The 20544-nt window shown below is 44.8% G+C and overlaps 1 protein-coding gene across 1 annotated transcript in view; it reads right to left on the reverse strand.

The window, feature by feature from the left end:
* SATB2 (SATB homeobox 2) overlaps positions 1-20544 on the reverse strand; it is a 172502-nt gene that overhangs the window by 127195 nt on the left and 24763 nt on the right. The gene's annotated exons all lie outside the window — the stretch shown is intronic.

A 20544-nucleotide genomic window follows, 5' to 3' on the forward strand; every position in this document is an offset into this window, starting at 1 on the left:
GACCACATGTGAGTGAGGGACACGTGCCTTATCCTGGCAGTTGGAGGGAGAAATCAGAGACAGAGCCAAAGAGGCAACACCTCCCCTAATGGGGACGAGTCAGGGATAAGAAACAGAAACGCATCTTCGCTTTATATGGTGGGAGGTGCCCCAGATGGAATTGTAAAATGCATGGAGAGCGTAATTGAGCTATTTATCAGGAAAAAAAAAACAAACAAAAAACACGTGTAATAAATTGTCACATTATAAATGATCCTGTTAGAGCAGGGGTTGCGGAGTGAATCTGTTATCTCCCATTTCCCTCACAGTAACTAAATGCAAGTAGAGTTGATAACAGAACACACCAGCACCAAGGACTACAGTGCTGCTTTTTAAATACTTTTTAAAATTAATATATGAAATACCTTTGCTAGCCCTCTAGTTCCTCAAATTATGAGAAAACAGTTTCAAATAACATTTCTATCTTCTCAGAATCTGTATGTTGGGTCTTATAACTCCATGGTTTATCTGAACACAGCACTCAAAAGCACCTAGGCCAGCGGTTCTCAACCTGTGGGTCGAGACCCCTTTGGGGGTCGAACGACCCTTTCACAGGGGTCGCCTAAGACCATCAGCAAACACATATATAATTACATATTGTTTTTGTGGTTAATCACTATGCTTTAATTATGTTCAATTTGTAACAATGAAATTGGGGGTCACCACAACATGAGGAACTGTATTAAAGGGTCGCAGCATTAGGAAGGTTGGGAACCACTGACCTAGGCCATCACTCCTGGATTTGAGCTCCTGTGTCTCCAGGGCCCCCGTGTTACAGAGGAGAAACGTGAGGTGCAGACGTGACTTCTTCAAATGCATGCGTGCCTCACGACCATGCCAGATGGAAAGCCCAGCTTTCCTAACTCATTGTCCCACGGCCTTTCATTCAGCAAGCCCACAATGGACACGGGATCTTCGGTCGTTCTCCCTGGATCTAATCAGGAGCCTTGCTGGCAAGGCCAGCCCTCTGTCTTCCCTGATTTCCCACGACAGCTTCACAAATGGGCTGTGGCCAGCGCTGCTGCTTGCCTAGCAGTGTTCACTCTGCCCTCTTTCTTCCTACAGAATCCCGGTCTTTTTCTGAGCAGCACTGTGTCATAAAACACTTGATTTCCAGGCTCTCTAGACCCAAGACTAAGACAAAGTCTTGGGGGAAGGTGTCCCTTCCAGGATAATAAAGACAGAGCTAGCCCAGCCAGTGTAGCTCAGTGGTTGAGCGTCCACCTACGAACCAGGACCCATGCCTGGGTTGTGGGCTCCATCCTCAGTGTGGGGCGTGCGGGAGGCAGCCGATCAGTGATTCTCTCTCATCATGGATGTTTCTTTCTCTTCCTCTCCCTTCCTCTCTTAAATCAATAAATATATATATATATATATATATATATATATATATATATATATATTTTTTTTTTTTTTTTTTTTTAAAGACAAAGCTTCATGAGAAGAGGCATCGGGCCCTTGGCCTCTCTCTCCACCCCGTCCTGCCTGGGATCTGAGCTAAAGGTCTGTAGGGGCAGCAGCCACTCTGCCACCCTCAGGAGAGAAGCCAGGAGGCAGACAAACACTGGATGAGCCTGGGTTGGCCGCCTGCATGAGACAAATAAAACCCCTACTTGTCTAAACCATTGTAGAGTGTCTGCCATGTGTAGTCACTTGCAATCTTAACTGATTAATATCTAAGCTCACATCGAACTCTGACATATTTTCAACATATCCCTCCCCGGACTCGAACCTTCAGGGGAGGCCGGACACGGGAGGCTGCAGAGTAAACATCCAGGGCCTCAGCCTGCCGTCCAGGGCGCTTTACACAGATTCCTGAGGCGGATACCGCCTCAGCTCCCCCTGCACACCAGCCACATAGAACGCCCGCCCACCCGCCCGCAGCGGCCTCTCGCCTCCTCTCTGCCCTCCATGAACTAGTCTTGTCAAGGCCCCGCTCACACTCCGCCTCCCGCTCTGGTCTGAATGGGTCCCTCCAACCAGATGAGATTTCTTCCTCTTTTGAAATCTCAAGGCAATTTTATCTGCCCCTCTCCTGTGCTCTCTCCATGATGGGCATGTGCTCCCAGGCGAGGGGCACCTGAGGGGCACCCTGTCATTCTGTGGTGGGAGTCTCGCCCCCACCCGGTGCCCAGGGCCCGCACACAGCAGCTGATTAACAGACGAGCCCCCTCTCCTAATGCGTCTCCAAGGTCCGGAGAGAGTCCCACCAACAGAGACATACAGGGAGCCTGTGTGACAGCAGGATCGCTGAGCACAGCTCTCCTGCTGTATTGTTTTGACACCAGCACAAGTGATAATGGGCTGTTACTTGGGTGTCAAAGCGCTCACTCAAGCCGCCTGCCAGCCTCCCCTGCCTGTCACAGCCCAGTCTGCAACAGCCTCTCCATCCAGCACCATATGCCTTCTGCTAAGGAACTCCTGTGGCTGGTCACTCCTCTCCCAGGGGGTCCCAAATAAAACCAAGGGAGTCCAGGGGTCTGCCTGGGGTGCAGGGCACACACCTGTCCCTCCAGAAGTGATCCATGTGGCGGGGGGAGAGGGGGGGTGCAGGGGAGACGCAGGATGCTGTGGCTGGGAAGCAGTGACCAGGCAGACTGCAGTCCTCTGGTTAAGTAGGGGCACTGCCCAATCACCACCACCCCAGCACAGCAATACTGAGGGAGCATGCAATTCACATTCAGTTCAGATTGCAAAAGGCTGGGGATAATAAAAGGAGGAAAAATCCACAGGATGAGAGGAGGTGCAATTTGAATACAATCTAAAAAACAAAATAACTCAAATGGGAATGAGAGCCATACCATTTGCATATTAAAATACAGGCTGTCCTTCATCCCAGAGCAGGCCTGTGGCAAGTAGATGCCCCATGACTACAAGTCCACAAGGAAATGCTATCTTCAGTAACAGAATAGTTCTAAGTCTGCCACCAGTCCACTGGCCAAGGGTTCAAGTAGATAACTGCTCAAAATGAGCTCAAACAAAGCAACGGTAACATGTGTCATTAATTGAAATGGAGACTAAATCATCAATATGACTATAAGTCTCGGAGAAGAGTGCTAATCACTAGCCATCTGAATCACTGAACGTGCTATATAGTATTGTTTTAACTTAGTAGCTACTATAATTAAAAATAATATTGCTTTACAAGCATTTGATACTAATGATGTGGGCTGGTTAAAAAATGAATGAGTGAAAGTTAATAAGAGAATATATATGGATATCAAAGTTGCATTAAAATCCCATAAATAAGCTATTTAATTTGATAGGAAGGTGAATACTTCATTCATGAGGATTTTGATTAAGTGAATGAATCCCTCACACCCACCAACAAGACTGTGTCTGCTGGTGCCCAGCGGCTCTGCACCCTCTGTGGCCTTGCAAACCTTGGTGATTGGAGACCAGACCTGTGGTGCTTGCACTGCGCTCTGAGCTGGTCCAGCTATTCTTCTTTTTCTTTCTTTTTTTAAAATATATTTTTAACAATTTCAGAGAGGTAGGGAGAGAGATATAAACATATATATATGCCAAGCAAGTGACTGGAACGGCCAGAACAACTGGTCACTGTGACGTGCACTACAGCAGCCAACCTCCCGTGGCCCAGCCCCAGCAAGTTCTGCCCCCGACTGCCCCCCCATTGGAGGCAGGGCCGGCTGACCTCCAACGCCTCACCCCCCAGCCAGCCTGGCCCCAATCAGGCCCTAATTGGGGGCGGGGCAGGTGGCCAACCTCCCATGTCCCCTCCCCCAGCTGGCCTGGCCCAATCAGCCCCCATCAGGGCAGGCTAGCTGGACCCCACCCATCCACGAATTCATGCACCAGGCCTCTAGTCAGTGATGAGAGAGAATCATTGATTGGCTGCCTCCTGCACACCCCACACTGGGATCAAGCCCACAACCCAGGCATATGCCCTGACCTGGAATCGAATCACGACCTCCTGGTTCCTAGGTCGACACTCAACCACTGAGTCAGACAGGCTAGCTCTTCCTCTTACCACGATGCTTCATCCTACTCCACCAGGCCTCTGAGGGAGCCTCCAGGCCCAGCACACTCCCTGCTCCAGCCCCACCTGCCAACAGGTACCATCCCCACTGCCCCTGCACTGTGAATGGTCACAGCGTAGAGGTGGCTGTCAGATGGCCTGGCCTGGGCAGGGTGAGTCCTTGGGAAGGTTAAAAATAGGACAACTGGACCCAGAAGGGAGTGGGCACTGCGACCTGGCAGCCGTCACACTATAATATTTGGCAGAAGGAACATTCTATTTCTATTTCAGTGGGTTTCAGTTACTTTCATATAGGTGCCATTATTCTTTTACACCAAACTGGGTTGTTTTGCCTATGATCTCCTGGATGACCATTTGTAGGGAAATAAATAAATTTTAAAAATACACAATTTTAAAAACACTCCTTTATGTACAAGTCTATGAATGGGTAATTATCAAATAGACTGTCCACTAATAATTATATTTGACTTCGAGGTACACCATGCAATTTTTGATACCGATTTACCTTCGTAATTATACTTTCCTTAGAGTATTATTAGCTTTCAGTTGGGAATTCTAATATTAAAATAAACACACAAAAACACAGTGGGACCACACAGGTACTAGCAGGCAAGAACCAGATCTTCCAAAGCTATGTTTTCCCACAGGTAATCCAGGCCTAGTTTTCTTTTTTTATGGATAGAATATTGCTCAATAAAGGGCAGGGATCGGGAGACAGAACTGTTTCAGGGCAGGGAGAGAAAGAGTGAGGATGGAAAAGAGTGCAGGGTGAAGGAAAAGAAGTGGATAAATCAGGATAAATTAAAACTGTCACTTTGGAGTTTCTACTTTTTCCTTTCTTATTGCCCTGGTCACAAGCTGACTGCATGATGCGACAATGTAACTGAATATAACATAACATAACATAACATAACATAACATAACATAACATAACATAACATAACATAACCTAATGTCTTTATCTATCAGACTCTTTAGTCACACAAATGCCACTATTTTACCCTCTTGTAGGCCACGATCATTGAGCCCAGGTAAAAGTGTGCAAAGCAACAGGATCTCATGGCAAACCTGTCTCCTGTGAGATGCACCAGGAAGGAGAGGGAAAAGGAGGGGCCAGGATTCAAAGGTGATAGACATTACATTCAAATTTTCCAGGACACAAATACCTACTGGCAACGTGTTCCCCGAGGGAAAACATTTACATCCCTGCCACTCCACAGTCCCCCACTCTTGGTGAGACAGGTCCACAGAGGGATCACTCAGAAGAGAAAAGACAGAAGCAACTATGTCGGAGGGGGAATGGGAGGGAACACGCCTGGGTTTCAGCCCAGCTGTGAAAGAAGGTGTGCTAACTCAGACGGCTTCGCTGCCGTCCAGTCCCGCTTGTACGAAAGTAACTGGGTACTGAGAACCCACGAGAGGAGAGGATGGAACTGATGCAAAATAGCTGTCATCTGACTAAAACACTAGCTGCTCATTTGATTGCAAAGCCGGCGGCAAACATTTCCATTTGTCATTAATAAAAACGATGGCATTTTTTTTAAAATACACAATTTCAATCAGATAATTTGGGAGGAAAGTTGCATTATAGTAACTTTATAAATAAATAAAATATATAAATATGCATGAACTGCTTGGGGGGGGGGGCAGGGTAAAAGGCGATGTATTACACAGAATACTTTGTCCACAAAAAGGGAGTTGACTCTTTTCTTTGCCATGGAATAGGATTTTGTTGATCAAAAGACATGAATGTCAGAGGATCTGTTCTTATTACATAAGAAATTAAAGAGATTAAGGAAACAATACTGGCAATTCTCATCCAGTGTTTCAGAATGAAGGATTGTTTTTTATTGAAAGCTACAGAAAACAAAAGAAATTAACCTATCTGGCTTCTGCATTGCAAAGTAATAACACTAGTAATTATAATAGTAACCAAGGTGTACCCAGCCTTTACCCTGTATACTACACTTTCTATGGCTTGTTTTATTGACTCTTTCTAACAATCCTGGAAGGTATTATTGTTACCCCTATTGTATATTGAGGAAACTGAGGCAGAGAGTCACAGAGCTGGAAAGTCATAGCACCAAATTAAAAGCCCAGCATTCAGCCCTGGCCAGGTAGTTCAATCGGTTAGAGCACCATCCCGGTACACCAAGGTTGTGGGTCCAATCCTGGGTCAGGGCACATATAAGAATCAATCAGTGGATGCATAAGCAGGTGGAACAACAAATCAGTGTTTTTCTCTCTCTCCCTTCTCCCTCTCTCTCTCTAAAATCAATCAATAATTTTTTTTAGAAGCCCAGCAGACAGACTCCTAAGTCCACACACCTAACCACCGCACTCTACTCTCCTGTCCTCAATGAGAAGAAAATTCTAGAAGACACAGAATTGGAGATCGAGCCATTACGCCCCATTAAACAGCTCTCAGCTGATCTGACAGATGAGCTAAGCCAAGACAATCAACCGTTCACCAGGAGTCACTCCCAACAGTGCCTTAGAGAAAAGAAACCAGCAAATCAACACACTTTCAACCATTTATTTTTGTTATGTTGGGAATTAAATATATATGTTTTTAAAATACTAATGTGCAACTGTCTATCAGTGACCTTTACTTCCAAATTTTAGCTTGGTTTCCTTCTACATCCTCAATGTTGACAATACTACTTGTTGTTAGAATTAATAAATTCTAACTTTCAAACTGGATAATCGTTTTCAACCAACTCGCTGCTGTACAGGATGGGGAATGGACCTGAGAAGAAAACATCACCTAAAGCATCGAGTGCATGTCCTGCTCTCGAGGATGGCCCCTCCTGTGGTCTGAACGGATCAGGCTGGAGTCTGAGGCGAACAGACCACTACCTGCCTAATGGAGTTCTGCTTTTCAACTTGACCCAAAGAGACCTGGTCTTCACCCCTGTCCCTCCCCACCCGGCACACATCAGCTGTGGAGGGTCACCCAGGGGACCCGGGGAGGGATTCTGGCAAATTCGGTGAAAAATCAGCCACTGCCCAGAAAAACCAAGGCCGCCAACTACCAACCCATCACCAATCATCCCTCACACAGGACGGCACTCTCGCTTCCCCAGAATCCCCAGGGCTGCAAACAGAACTACTTTGGTTCCACATATTCCAAAGCCGTTTTAAAACTCAGGACAAGCACATGACTGTGGCAGCGTGGGACACAGGTCCTTTCAGAAGGGCTTCCCCTCACCGGGTCCCAGTGCTGCGTGCAGCCTCCCGCCCCACAGTCCTGCAGCTGGTTTCTAGTCCCGCGGGAAGAACTAGCTCAGTCTTACCATGAATCAGGTTCCCTCCAGCAAAAGCCAGCACAAGCCTTCCAGGAGACCATGCAATGCCCTGAAGAGAGAATTTCTAAATGCTACCCCCGCCCCCGCCCCCTCCGCCATGCCCTGGAAGTGTCCTCCTCCCCATGGGATTGAACCGCTGATTTCGGAAAAGGACCTGCCTGGGAAAGAAGTCCTATTAACAGTGATGGCGAACCTATGACGCGCATGTTAGAGGTGACACGCGAACTCATTGTTTTGGTTGATTTTTCTTTGTTAAATGGCATTTAAATATATAAAATAAATATCACAAATCTAAGTCTTTGTTCTACTATGGTTGCAAGTATCAAAAAATTTCTATATGTGATACGGCCCCAGAGTTAAATTAGGGTTTTTCAAAATGCTGACACGCCGAGCTCCAAAGGCTCGCCATCACTGTATTAGAAGCTACAGCTGCATCCCCCGGCTTCAGAAGTTCCACGGGAGCGGAGCTTGGCGTGACAGCGTGTTTTGAGAGTGTCAGTGCGGTTGTAACTCACCTGGGGGCACCCTGGGAGCGGGCGTGGGAGCCCGCGTGGGGCTGGAGCCACTCAGCTGCTCCTCCCGCCCGCCCCGGCGCTGGTAATGAAAACACCGCCGTCCATCTTGATTTGTCAGAGAACAAATCAGTTTTATCTGTTCATTTTGTGGTTTAGTGTCATAGGTACTTTAGAAAGCATAATTTATAATTCCTCATGCAATTATAGAGGAAATTAAATCATCTCACTTTTCCACAAGCATCAACATACTTCAGATTAAAAAGGCACCTGCAATGTCTTTGAAGTCCTCATCCCCCAATCTACTACCAGAAGAAAATAAAGGAAAGGGAGGGGGGATTGTGTAGCATTTTAACGAGCTGGTCTAGTTCTATTGGGCCAGGCCTTATAGAGGCTTTTATTTATATTCTTAATAATAACCCACTATGATCCCTAACCATGCCACAGACATGAAAATACCTAATCATGCCACCGAGGGGCAAAGGGTAGTGACAAGCCACTGCTTCAAAGAAGCAGAATAACTGGGTTTGAACATCTGCATCCTGGCTCCATCCTTTCCTTGCTGTGTGTCCTTAGGGAACTTATTTAACCTCTCTGTGCCTGGGTCTCCTCAGCTATACAATGTGGATTATGGTACCTATGCCTCACATGGTTTGTGAGCAATAAATGAGTTAACATCTGTAACCAGTTAGGACAGCGCCGGGCGCCGGGCACGCGGAAAGCTCTGTGCGCGCCAGCATAATTGGCAACAATAGATACACCACTCTTTTTCTAAGGTGTAAACAGACATGAAAACAACACTGTATCTTATTGACTAATACCGAGGCATTCCAACAGAGATACACGACCGATGGGTCCTTGATTGAGTGGTAAATGGGAAACTGTAGTAAACTTCAAGGCCACGCAACCAAGATCCCTTACGAAGTACTCAGTGACACTCAGTCCCCTGGGAGGAGGGGCCGTTCCTACGAGTGTTTCAATCCCCCTGATTTACAACAGAGTTGGGTCTGTTCCTTTTAATTTACCTGGTTAAACGCATACCTGCCTGGAGACTACAACCAATTCATAATCTTACCATTAGTCACAACAGGACACTCCCCCTTGGTAAGCCAGAAGAGCAATTGCTGATCCTAATTGCATTCATTTAAACTGCTAAGGGGAACGTTTTAATATCCACGGGGCAGGGGGGGGGGGGGGGGGGGGCAGGGGGGGCAACAAATAGAAAAGGAACACAGTAGCAAATTATAACTTAAAATGGTACATGAGACAGCTCTGGTTTGTACACTTGAGAAACCACTGGTTTCATCATTTAAGCTCATCTTTCATTATAAATGGATATTTTTGGTGACATGAATACATTTTAATAGATAACCTGAGTTACATAAATCCTGACCGATCCGTGCTATGTCTGTTACGAAACCCACCTAAGTAGGTATTGAAAGCGGATACTCCTCTCTATCCAAGGGACACCAACACCATCACAGAGGAAAAGGAAGCTCCCTGCCTGGGAGCACAGGCTCGGTGTGCGCGGAGGGCCTCCCGAAGGCACCCAGAAGGGAGACAAGAGGACTGGTGCCCGGACACTCCTGGGAAAGGGTGCAGGGTGAGCGGCAAACACACCTGAATTCCAGCAGGCCCACCTCACACCTGCGAAGCTGTGGGGTCAATCTTAGAATTCTAAAATGCAGGAGAGAGACAGAGAGAGCGATGGCTCATCTCTGTCCAGGCCCAGGGGATCCAAGGTGAGGTACAAACCAACCACCAAAAGGGATTACAACTCGTTCCTCCTTCAAGCTGGGAGCCTTCCTGACTTGTTTTGACAAATTCCCTACCCATTAGTGGGCTGTCCTCCATCCATTTAAACACAGAAAAAAACCTTCCCTAAGAGTTTCCCCCAATGACTCTTTCATAAAATCTCTATCCTACTGCACAGAGCAGAAACCAGAGGCTACAGTGCTGTCATCAGCTGTTAACCCCCAGGACATCTTTAACTCAGGGCCCTGGTTGAGAAACTAGCCAGCACTCAGTCACGCACCCGCACAATGCTGTGTGTGTTCTTTAAAAGAGGAGAAAGACCAAAATGTGGGCAAGAACATAACTATTGTAAAAACAAAATATGAAATCAATTAACTAAAGCTTCCTGAATGACACAATGTCCTTCTACTCTTCTCCCACATTAAAGAACTTAACTCTGTGCCACAAGGCCGAGTGAGAAAGAAAGCAGGTCAACGCCAAATTAAAAATAATAATAACAGTAACTGGCCTTTCACCTGCAATAAACCAAATGGGAAAAAAGTGGTCTCACATACACGTTGGAGGAAGTCACTCTGGTGGTGCAGCACGGGCTAGGCACAGCCGCAGTACTTACCCCCTCATTTACTGACCCGCCTAAATCTTCTAGACAGAAAGCTAATGCTTCACATTGGATTTGAACAACAAAAGCTTGCCGGGCTGGCATGGCTCAGTGGTTGAGCGTCGACCTCTGAACCAGGAGGTCACAGTTCGATTCCTAGTCAGGGCACATGTGCAGGTTGCAGGCTCCATCCCCAGTGTAGGGCATGCAGGAGGCAGCCAATCAGTGATTCTCTCTCATCACTGATGTTTCTATCTCTCTACCTCTCTCCCCTCCTCTCTGAAATCAATAAAAATGTAGGAAAAAAAAACCCCCAAAGCTTCACTACTGTGTAGTATTTAAAAAATGATAATAAAAACTATGTAAATTACACATTATAACATTAACAAAATTTTATATATATATATCTATCTCCAGAGCTCTAACTAGAAAAGAATGACTGATAAGGCTGCCGGCTGTTATCTCTGGGTGGTTGGACCATGGGGGCAGGAGGGTGTCTCCTTTCCACCTTTTCTGTATATTTTTAGTTTTCTATAACTAAAAGCAATTGATTTTTATTAGAAATAGATTTTTTAATATGTAAGTTTATAAGGAGTGAGATAAATAAAAATGGGGTCTAATAAAATAAGTTCTTATAAAATGCCATCTCAAACCAGCAAGTTCAATTTTGTTAGTTAAACTTAAAACAAGCTCCCACTCAGTTTAAAAATCTATATGGTCAGCTACCAATTCCACAATGTCAGCCTTTGCTTTGTGCCTATAAGATCTCGTTACTGTCGGCTGGAACGGTGGACTGAATTGACAGACTGGAACTATGATGCCACTACGCGGGGCCCTGGCTGAGGACACAGTCTCCGGAGCCAGTGTTTGGTGTCAGACGGCTGTTTACCTCTCTCAGGCTCAGCTTACTCACTGGTACAATGTGGACAATAAATTTATCTTCTTCAGGGGGATAATATGGGGACTGAATGTTAACCACCTAGAACAGGGCCTGCTGTGCCAAAAGCACTAAATATTAGTTCTTAATAGAATAAACCTATTCATCATATTAATTTTCTTAAATACAGCCATAGCTTGTCTATCATACAAAAATTTCAGTGTCCCTTTCAAAATCGAAACCATGGCTTAATACAAGCTAATTCTGACAACGTTACATTTACCCTATCCCAAACAGGACTGAGCCCACATCGGTAAATTTTTCTGAAAACGAAGGTTTAACCTTTTAAGAGCCTATATCATGTGTTTTTAATCCTCAAAACCCATTTGAAACCTTCCATGTTGTTCTGGCTAAGCAGCTACTTTATAGAAGCCTCAAGTTGCCAAACTTCAACACGATGGAGAGAACAGGGCCAGCATCTGCATAAGATGATGCCAGGCCCCACCCACCACTTGTCACGTGCTCATGGTTTATTTTCCATGCCCCCGCCCCCCGCATGTCAGGGTCCTGAGGGCAGTGGCACTAGGTCCTTGGTCCTCTGCTGTGTCCCCAACACCTGGCACAATGCCTGGCACACACTAGGCCCTCCATAAATACTTTGCTAAGTGAGTACATAGAACGATTCTATGTGGCAGAACCAGAGAATTAAGGTGCAATCTTTAAATCTTTCTCTGCAGCTTTCTTCTCCAGAAAACGGGGACAATAAAACTCGACCGCATTTCCTCTGGTGGCGCTCCACAGGCTAAATAAAGTGCTTTCTTTCCAAATAACGTTGATATATCTTCTATTGCAGTGTCTACACCAGGCCCCCTTCCTAAGAATCCTCCCTCCCATCCCAAGGAATCACGGTATTCATAATAATAACACATGACATTTAGAATTGTCCTTTATGACTATGGCTCTGCAGCATATATTTTTTTTAAAAAAAATCCCCCATCAGAAGTTGGTGAAACTGTCAGAGCTTTTGATCCAGAACAGACTCCTCCCAACATGGGGGGTGGGGAGGAGGAGTTGGAGGGGGCAGCCTTTATCTGGGAGACCATTGGGCTTTGCGGAGCCCAGTCATTGAGGGCAAAGGTTTGACTGTGCCGGAGCCTTCCCGCTTGTCATCCTTGGATTTGTAACACTGACAGAAGGCCTATGTGTGACGGATCCCCCGCTAGCTGGCTGGGAGCAGGAGGGACCTAGGGTGCTGCATGTTTGCGTGTAGCCCGCAGCAATCTTCCCACCCTGAGTCACAAGCTGGTAAAACAGGAGGGCAGATTTGCTGCTCTGTCCTGGGCGATAGATAACGTATTTCTCCAAACTCAAGAGAAGCAGACAGGGGAAAACCTTTGTGTGTTTTTCTCATTGACACACAAATAACGTTGCCAGCCACTGCTTTCGAGCAAGCGAACGGTATGTGCTCACTCCTCAGAGCTCTCAAAGCTGCCATCCAAAAACAACAAAACACTGCTTTTCAAAGCCCGGGCTCTGGAGATGCTCATTCACAGCCGTGAGAAAGCCACCTGACACCTCAGAGACCAAACCAAGGTGCCCATGAGTGGCCAACTGGCCACCGAGAGCTGGCCTTTCCCCTGCCTCCCGCCACCTCCCCTGCACGCGCCCTGTCACACACAGATAGAAGTGGTCCCTGGCATCTCAGGGTTCCCGCCTGTGCCCAGCTCCCTAAATGAGTAATAAACCCCCCACGTAGGGATAGGAGGCAGAGGAGTGGGTTATTATGGCATTGAGCTCCCATAAGAATTTTAAAATTCAATAATCCTGTACCTGAGAAAAGTTGGACGAAGTATAAATGTACGATGTGCACTAAAATAAAAAAGTGAAAGCACTGCAATTGTGAAACTTCACAAAGAAGTGACTCAAATTGTAAGATTTAGATGACAGAGCTCTTATCCCTATTTTTTTTTTAAGCAGGGAGTTTTTAAAAAGCATTTTCATTATTACAAAGTGCTCCATGGCCAAGAATTTTTTACTGTCTATCATGAATGTCAAAAGAGACTTTATTTCGAGTTGGAATAGGTGGGGCAGCACCCAGACTGAGGGTGTATCAATGGAGTGCTTTCATATGAAGGATTTACCTGGAAGATACCAGCTCTCTTAATGAACGAACTTTTCACCAAATTAGTTCCCTGAACGGAATCTGTGCTACATCTTCTCAAAACACAGAAAGACCAGGGTCTGCAGCATTTGACTGACTCTACCCTGCATTTAAAATATGAAAGGCAGTTTGGAAGGGAATGAGATTTAAAAAAAAAAATTAATCACAATATAAACTGTATCGGAGTATCGCCAATTTTAGGTTGTCAGTTTCCTACTCAAAACTCTACAAAGCTATATATGTGTAATGGGACATACTCTAAATAGTAAATAAAAGCTGCATATCATTGTGAGTCAATCGGTTTCACCTGGATCATTTCACAGGCATGACAAAACACAGAACTTAAATGATAAGTCCCCTCCAAGTCATAGGCATGAATGCCTAAACTCTGAGAAGGATTTTAAGCAGTTAAAAAAGTACTCCAAAGCTAGTTACCATCATGGCCATTTGCCCCAAACGAAACAGCTAACTGAAAACATTGCTATTCACTTCTCTCATCATGGAAGAAATAAGGAGCTAGATTTTTTAAATGAATTATTTCTAATGGTGTGATATTTTTTTTAAATGGGCAGGTAGAAATCACAAGACCAGAGGTAAAATGAGATGACACCCCCCCTTACAGCCCCCCACCCCCCCCACACACACACACACTGGCTTTAGCAGTTTTTATCAAATACTTCCTACTCAACCACTAGGCATCCAACATATCAAGTCAGATAGGGTCGTCCCTTCTGCAAAGTTACACAGACAAAAATACCGTAAGCTGACCCTCATGTGAGCCATAATTATATATCTATATATGTGTAAAAATATAAACAGCCTGGCCTGGCCAGCGTGGCTCAGTGGTTGAGCATCAACCTATGAACCAGGAGGTCATGCTTCGATTCCCACTCAGGACACATGCCCGGGTTGCAGGCTCAATCCCCAGTGTGGGGCGTGCAGAAGGCAGCCCATCAATGATTCTCTCTCATCATTGATGTTTCTCTCTCTCTCTTCCTCTCTAAAATCAAGAAAAATATTTTTTAAAAAGAATATAAACAAATACAAGAAATACAGGACTATAAACATTTGTATTAGATATTTTCTTAAGTATCTATTAGACAGGGAAGTAAGATAAGCATTATTTTCCGCCCTTGGCAGGAGCAGTGTTTCGGGTTTTGCCGTGTGAATGAACAAACATATGTGCTCACACACATACATGAGTATTTCATTGTATGTGGTGAAGGAGGGAAGAGTATAGGGCTTGTTAGAGGTTTGTGTTGGCCCAGCCAGTGTTTCACCTTTTGGCCCGTCCAGCTCTAATGAGGTTCACTGAAGCCTGGTTGGGAGCAATTTGGGGGTCGCTTTTTTAGCTCTCTTTTGAGAGCCACAGAATTTTTTTTTTTTTTAATGCAGCTTGTTTGTTAAAAGTTTGCTCCAAGGCCTAAATTTTCTAAATATGCACCTTTTTCCAACATTGCCCTTATAAAGAGAAAACTGCCGAGAGTGTCCCAAACATGAGCATTTAATTAAAGAAGGAAACGTAGAGAAAAAGAGAGAGCGCCAAAGAAAGAACCCAAAGAAGCAAGGCAAGGGGAGAGAGCATTTTACACATGTTCAACGGGGGAGTGGCAACCTTTGAGAGAGGAGACCTCGGCTCCAGACAACAGAGGACGGTCAGCCATCCGCCCTCAAAAAGAGTGACTGATTCTCTGAATTCCAAGGTTATGACTGAACTTATTGATTGTTTATTTGAGGCCATAGCATTTGCAGTATTTCTAGGGTAAGAACTGCCATTAAGTTTAGCAAAACAAAAATTATTTTGCATTCACTTGCAGCAAACCTAAGTTTTAAAAAACTTTTTATGAGCGATTCAAAGACTTCATAGACACATCAACCAAGCACAATAAATACATCGGTTTGTGTGGCTCCCGACGTAGCAAACACTTTAAAAAGTTTATGAAACAATTGTGTGGAAATTTGAACTTTGACTGAATATTTCAAGATTTTAAAAAATTATCTTTGCCGAAACCGGTTTGGCTCAGTGGATAGAGCGTCGGCCTGCGGACTAAAAGGTCCCAGGTTCGATTCCGGTCAAGGGCATGTACCTGGGTTGCGGGCACATCCCCAGTGGGAAATGTGCAGGAGACGGCTGATCGATGTTTCTCTCTCTCATCGATGTTTCTAACTCTCTATCTCTCTCTCCCTTCCTCTCTGTGAAAAATCAATAAAATATATTTTTTAAAAAAAATTATCTTTGCTTTTAAGAATCATGCTGGTATTGTGGTTATGTTTTTAAAATAAGCTTTATCTTGCCCTGGCCAGGTCACTCTGCTGTTTAAAGCACCATACCATATACCAAAAAGGTTGTAGGTTCGATTCCAGCTCAGGACACACTCCCAGGTGGTGGGTTCGATCCAAGGCTGGGGCAAATACAGGAGGTAACTGATCAATGTTTCTCTTTCACATCAATGTAGCCCTCCCTCCCTCTCTCCCCCATCTTTTCTCTCTAAAAATATCAATAAAAACATCCACGGGTGAGGATAAACATAAATAAATAAATAAATAAATAAATAAATAAATAAATAAATAAATAAATAAATAAATAAAAATAAGCTTCATCTTCAAGAAATACTTAGTAAAATATTTGTAGTTAAAATATGAGGTCTAGAATGAGCTTTAAAATATTCCAGTGGGGGAGCGGTGAGAAAAGATTGGTGGCAGCAATAAGCAAGGTTGACCATAAAGTGTGAATTGTGAATCCTAGATAATGAGTTCATGAGCATTTAATGCACTAGTCCCTCTACTTGGCATATTTTGCATGTTTCCGTAATAAAACATCTTAGAGAATTAATTTAAGAACAGAGCATTTCAAGCGCTGAACAATCTAAACTGAAAGTGTATTCATTTCTAATGGCAAAATTTACTTAGAAAGTAACTTCTGGTAAAGTTCTTCCCAATAAAATGTTGTACATAGCTAGTCCACTGGAAAGTCTATACTAATAAATATTATAAAATTAAGCCATTCCTTTTTTATATAAATATCCTTACTATTTTTGTTTTAAGTCTTATTCTATTTACTTATTGTTTTTGTTTTGTCTTTGTTTATTGATCTTTCAAAGAGAGGAAAGGAGAGAGAGAGAGGGAGAGGGAGAGGGAGAGGGAGAGGGAGAGGGAGAGGGAGAGGGAGAGGGAGAGGGAGAGGGAGAGGGAGAGGGAGAGGGAGAGGGAGAGGGAGAGGGAGAGGGAGAGGGAGAGGGAGAGGGAGGGAGAGGGAGAGGGAGAGGGAGAGGGAGAGGGAGGGAGAGGGAGAGGGAGACATCAGTGTGAGAGAGAAGCATTGATTAACTTCATCCCGCACACACCCGGATGGGGGATCAAACCTACAACCTAGGGATGTGTCCTGACCCTTAATCAAACCTGCCACCTTTCAGTGCATGGGGGGACACTCCAACCAATTGAGCCACACTGGCCAGGGCTATTTATTTAATTATAAATTAGCACCAAAATTCTAAACAAATTTTATATGTATTTCTATTCTCTGAACCTCAGTAGTTGATATTTCTGAGCTCAGAGGGTCAAAAATCAACTAATAACCTACACTCTACACTCTTCGTGTGTAAGTAAACTACCAAATGTAAGTTCCATGAATGCAAGATTTTTTTTTCCAGTTTTTTACCCCCAGAACCTAGAAAAGTGACTGGCACATGGTAGGCACTCAATATTACTGAATTAATGACTTTTGAAGATCAGAATCAATAAGCAATATGCTTTCTTTTCATATCAGGAATCATCCTGGCCTCATAAGCAAGACTTGTGGATTAATCACACAACCTTCAATAGACATTAATTCTGTGAGGTTCGTTCTTTTTATTTACTTATTTGCTTTTAAGGAGGTATGTTTTGCTTACCTTGAAAAAGTGTCTCTATGTATTGCACCATAGGAATGAAATATGCATAATTTATCATTATCTAAGAAATATAAACTAAACTAAACTCCCAGTGACCATGTCTGTCACAGGACAGCCTGTGGGGAAGGATCCTGAGTCTGGACCTGGGTCTCCCACCCCCTAGTCCTGTACCACAGGGAATGTTACTGCCCCTGTTCGTTTGCCTCAGTTTCCTCATCTGTGGAATGGGAAACATAATTTACCTAAAAGAGCTGTTGTGAAAATTAAATTACTTAGTAAATGTAAATCTCTAGAATAGTGTCTGACATATAGTAATTGCTCAATTAGTGTGATCTAGCACTGTGAAGACTCTAAGAAATGCCTTGGTTTATACATCATAGGAGCATACTCATGACCTACTGACTTTTAAAATCTTAAACAGAATAAAACTAGAGAAATGCATCTGTACCGTGTACAAGTTTTCAGGTTTACAGATAAATTAGGGATAACGTGAACTGATTATCAAAATTGGGGAATAAGGTAGAAACTTCCTACTTTTTCAGAGAAGAATTCATGAAGTAGAATTTCATACTTATACATTGTTTTCTGATTAGAAAAAAAAAGATAAAATCCCACTTAATCCACCCTGTTGACATAATGTATTTCCTGTCCTTTTTTTTCTATGCATATATGTGAAATTGTATATAATTAAGACTGTAGTGGGGGCGGGAGGGGAGGAGAGGGGAGAGGAGGAGAGGGAATGGGAGGGGGAGGGAGAAGAATAAATGGAGTGAAGAGTTAAGTGGGGAAAGAGGATGGGGGTGTCTGCATAGCAGTCCCCTATGTTCACATTCCTCTTCCAAGAGACTTGGATTGAGACTGGGACTCATAGCCTACTGTGCCATATAAAATGTCCTTGCTGCTCACTACACCTCAGCCCACCTCTTCTGGGAAAAGCAAAGAGCCTGCCAGCGGCAGCGTTTTGCATATGCAAAACAGCAGATCAGATGCATCCTGTAGCTCCCATCCTTGAGACTCACAGCTACTGGCATGTGTGCTGGGAAGTGCGGGTTTGGGTAAGTTAGGAGCATAGCGCCTGTGATTTATGACGGTATCCTGTGTCTTTCTCTCTCTTGGGTACCACTATCTGGTCTGAAATAAAGAAGGTTACTATTAAAAAGGGGAAGGGGTAGTAATTGGAAATCTCTGAATTCCATTTTAGTGGGCCTTCTCTCATCCTTTAGAAGTAAATATTCTTTATGAATACAACCTCTGAGAGGGAGGGCCCTCTCAGAAAAGGAAAGTGACTATCCCGGAAGGGGTGGGAGTGCTGGTGGAGGTGGCGGTGGGCAGAGGGACATCTGTAATCGTGTCAACATAAAAATAACATCTTAAATAAATCAATAAAACTAGAAAAATGGAAAATAAGAAAAAGAAAATCTACTATCAGGCTCCTTTTATTGTCCCCAACAGCAGTGCCACAAACTTGGACTATATATAGATATAGCTTAATCACAACCTGAAAACAAGAAAAAGACATGGACTATCCCACGCCCCGGGACCATGGGTCCAGGCCCTTTTGCTGGGACCTGAGCCTCCCTCCAAAATAAGGACCCTGCGGAGACACACACTCTTTTAAGGCCCTCGGGATACTGGCCCAACCGATTTCTGAAACTCTTTTCTGGTCACGTCCACATGAAAATCACACTTCAGGAGCCTCGAGTTTTACAGCAGGTGCAAGGAGTCCGCTCTCCACGCAGCTTAGCTCTGCCCCCAGGAAGAAGGGCTGGGCTTGGTACAGGCAGTTCATAGGCTGCAGATGACTTGCTGGTGCCTCCCCCACCCCTGGGGGGCGTTACCTAAACACTCACAACCCAAACCAACACAAAACAAACCAGAAAAGGAGAGACAGGAAACCTCAGGCCTCGAACAGGAGGCCATACTTTGTCCTGCTGCCTCCCCCAGCTTCCTCCCACTCTGCTGCCCGCGCACAGGGACCACCTGTCCCATCATGCTCTCTGCTTGCTCCATAACCAACAAGCAGCAAACTGCAGACCCTCGAGGATCTAAATGACAACAAAGACCTAACACATTCATCTCAAGGCAAACAATTCTAAGTTTTCCTATTTACCCACAGCAGAGACCAAGGAGCCTAATTTAAAACCAAGTAAACACACCGTGATTTCTCTTTCCCTCTGTGAGGTTACAGTACAGGGCCCAGGGATGAAACCTCTGCCTACCTACAAAATAAAGTATACCTGTGATCTAGGGCTCCTTCAGAACAGCGATTCGGCTTTGTTAATAGTGTAATAGTTCGTGTTTTTTAAACCAGGGTTTTCACCCACTTTGGGGAGGCGGAGATTCACTTTTGACTTGCCCACGGTTTAACTCCCCGCTGCAGAGGGCATTTCCTACTAGTGCGTCGCACGCGGGGGGGGGGCAGGGCTCTCAGTTCACATCACTGAATGGCACAGTGTGGCTCCCTGGTGCCCATTTCCTGCGCGCCCCTTCCCGGAGCCCGTGCCAAGAATCAAATCTTGGCCACTTGGCGCTGTGCGCTCCACATGTGAGCTCACGGCGCGCTGAGCAGCGTGCTAACGGAGATGGATAGCCTGTCAAGCAGGAAGCCGGCACGCCAGGATGCAAGCAGTGGGATACAATGACCTTTACATTCAGGGAGGAATATCCCTAAAATGGCATGAAAAGGGGGGGGGGGGCGGGGGGCGACCCTTTTATTTCATAGCGTGGAATAAAAGCATGCTGCCAGCGTGCAATTTGCTCCAGATCACATCTTGAATCCTTCGTACCAGAAGGAAAGTCCTGGGAGAAAGGAAGGGAATCATCCTTTACTGAGCTGCTGCGGACGGACGCCAGGATTCGCTGTAGGCGGCGCGGGACCTATCAGCGCTCCGGGTGGGGTTCCGAATGCACTTGGGCTCACCAGAAGCCAACATTCGGGACCCCTGGTTTCGGATGGGCTGTTATTTTGGGAGAACTAAGATAGAATTTAGATACTTCACAACAGCATTTTTTTAAGGTACTGATCTGCTCACAAAATCAGAGCCCAAAGCTTGATCACTGAAATCCCATGTCCTTGGTCACCATATTTGTTAGTTTGCATAAATAGCTTAATCTCTCCTGGTTTCCTTATCTGAATAAATAGATGTTCTGACTGATAGCTCCTAGGCATTTTTGGAAGAGGAACGAACTCATACACAAAATAGCAAAGATCCTTGGCACAGCCACACGTGTGAAGATGGTAATTTATAGGAATATATGTAGGAAATTGGGATAAAACACAAAACCCAGAAGTCACAGGTTTCTCTCCTCCAGTTATAACTATTATCATAAACTATGCAATTCAATCATTTCAGCTGGAAAACAAGGATAATCATTCCATTGAGTCAAAAAAATTTTCTATTCTT

Source organism: Myotis myotis, unplaced genomic scaffold (genome assembly GCF_014108235.1).
Source record: "Myotis myotis isolate mMyoMyo1 unplaced genomic scaffold, mMyoMyo1.p scaffold_m19_p_8, whole genome shotgun sequence".
Classification (NCBI taxonomy): Eukaryota; Metazoa; Chordata; class Mammalia; order Chiroptera; family Vespertilionidae; genus Myotis; species Myotis myotis.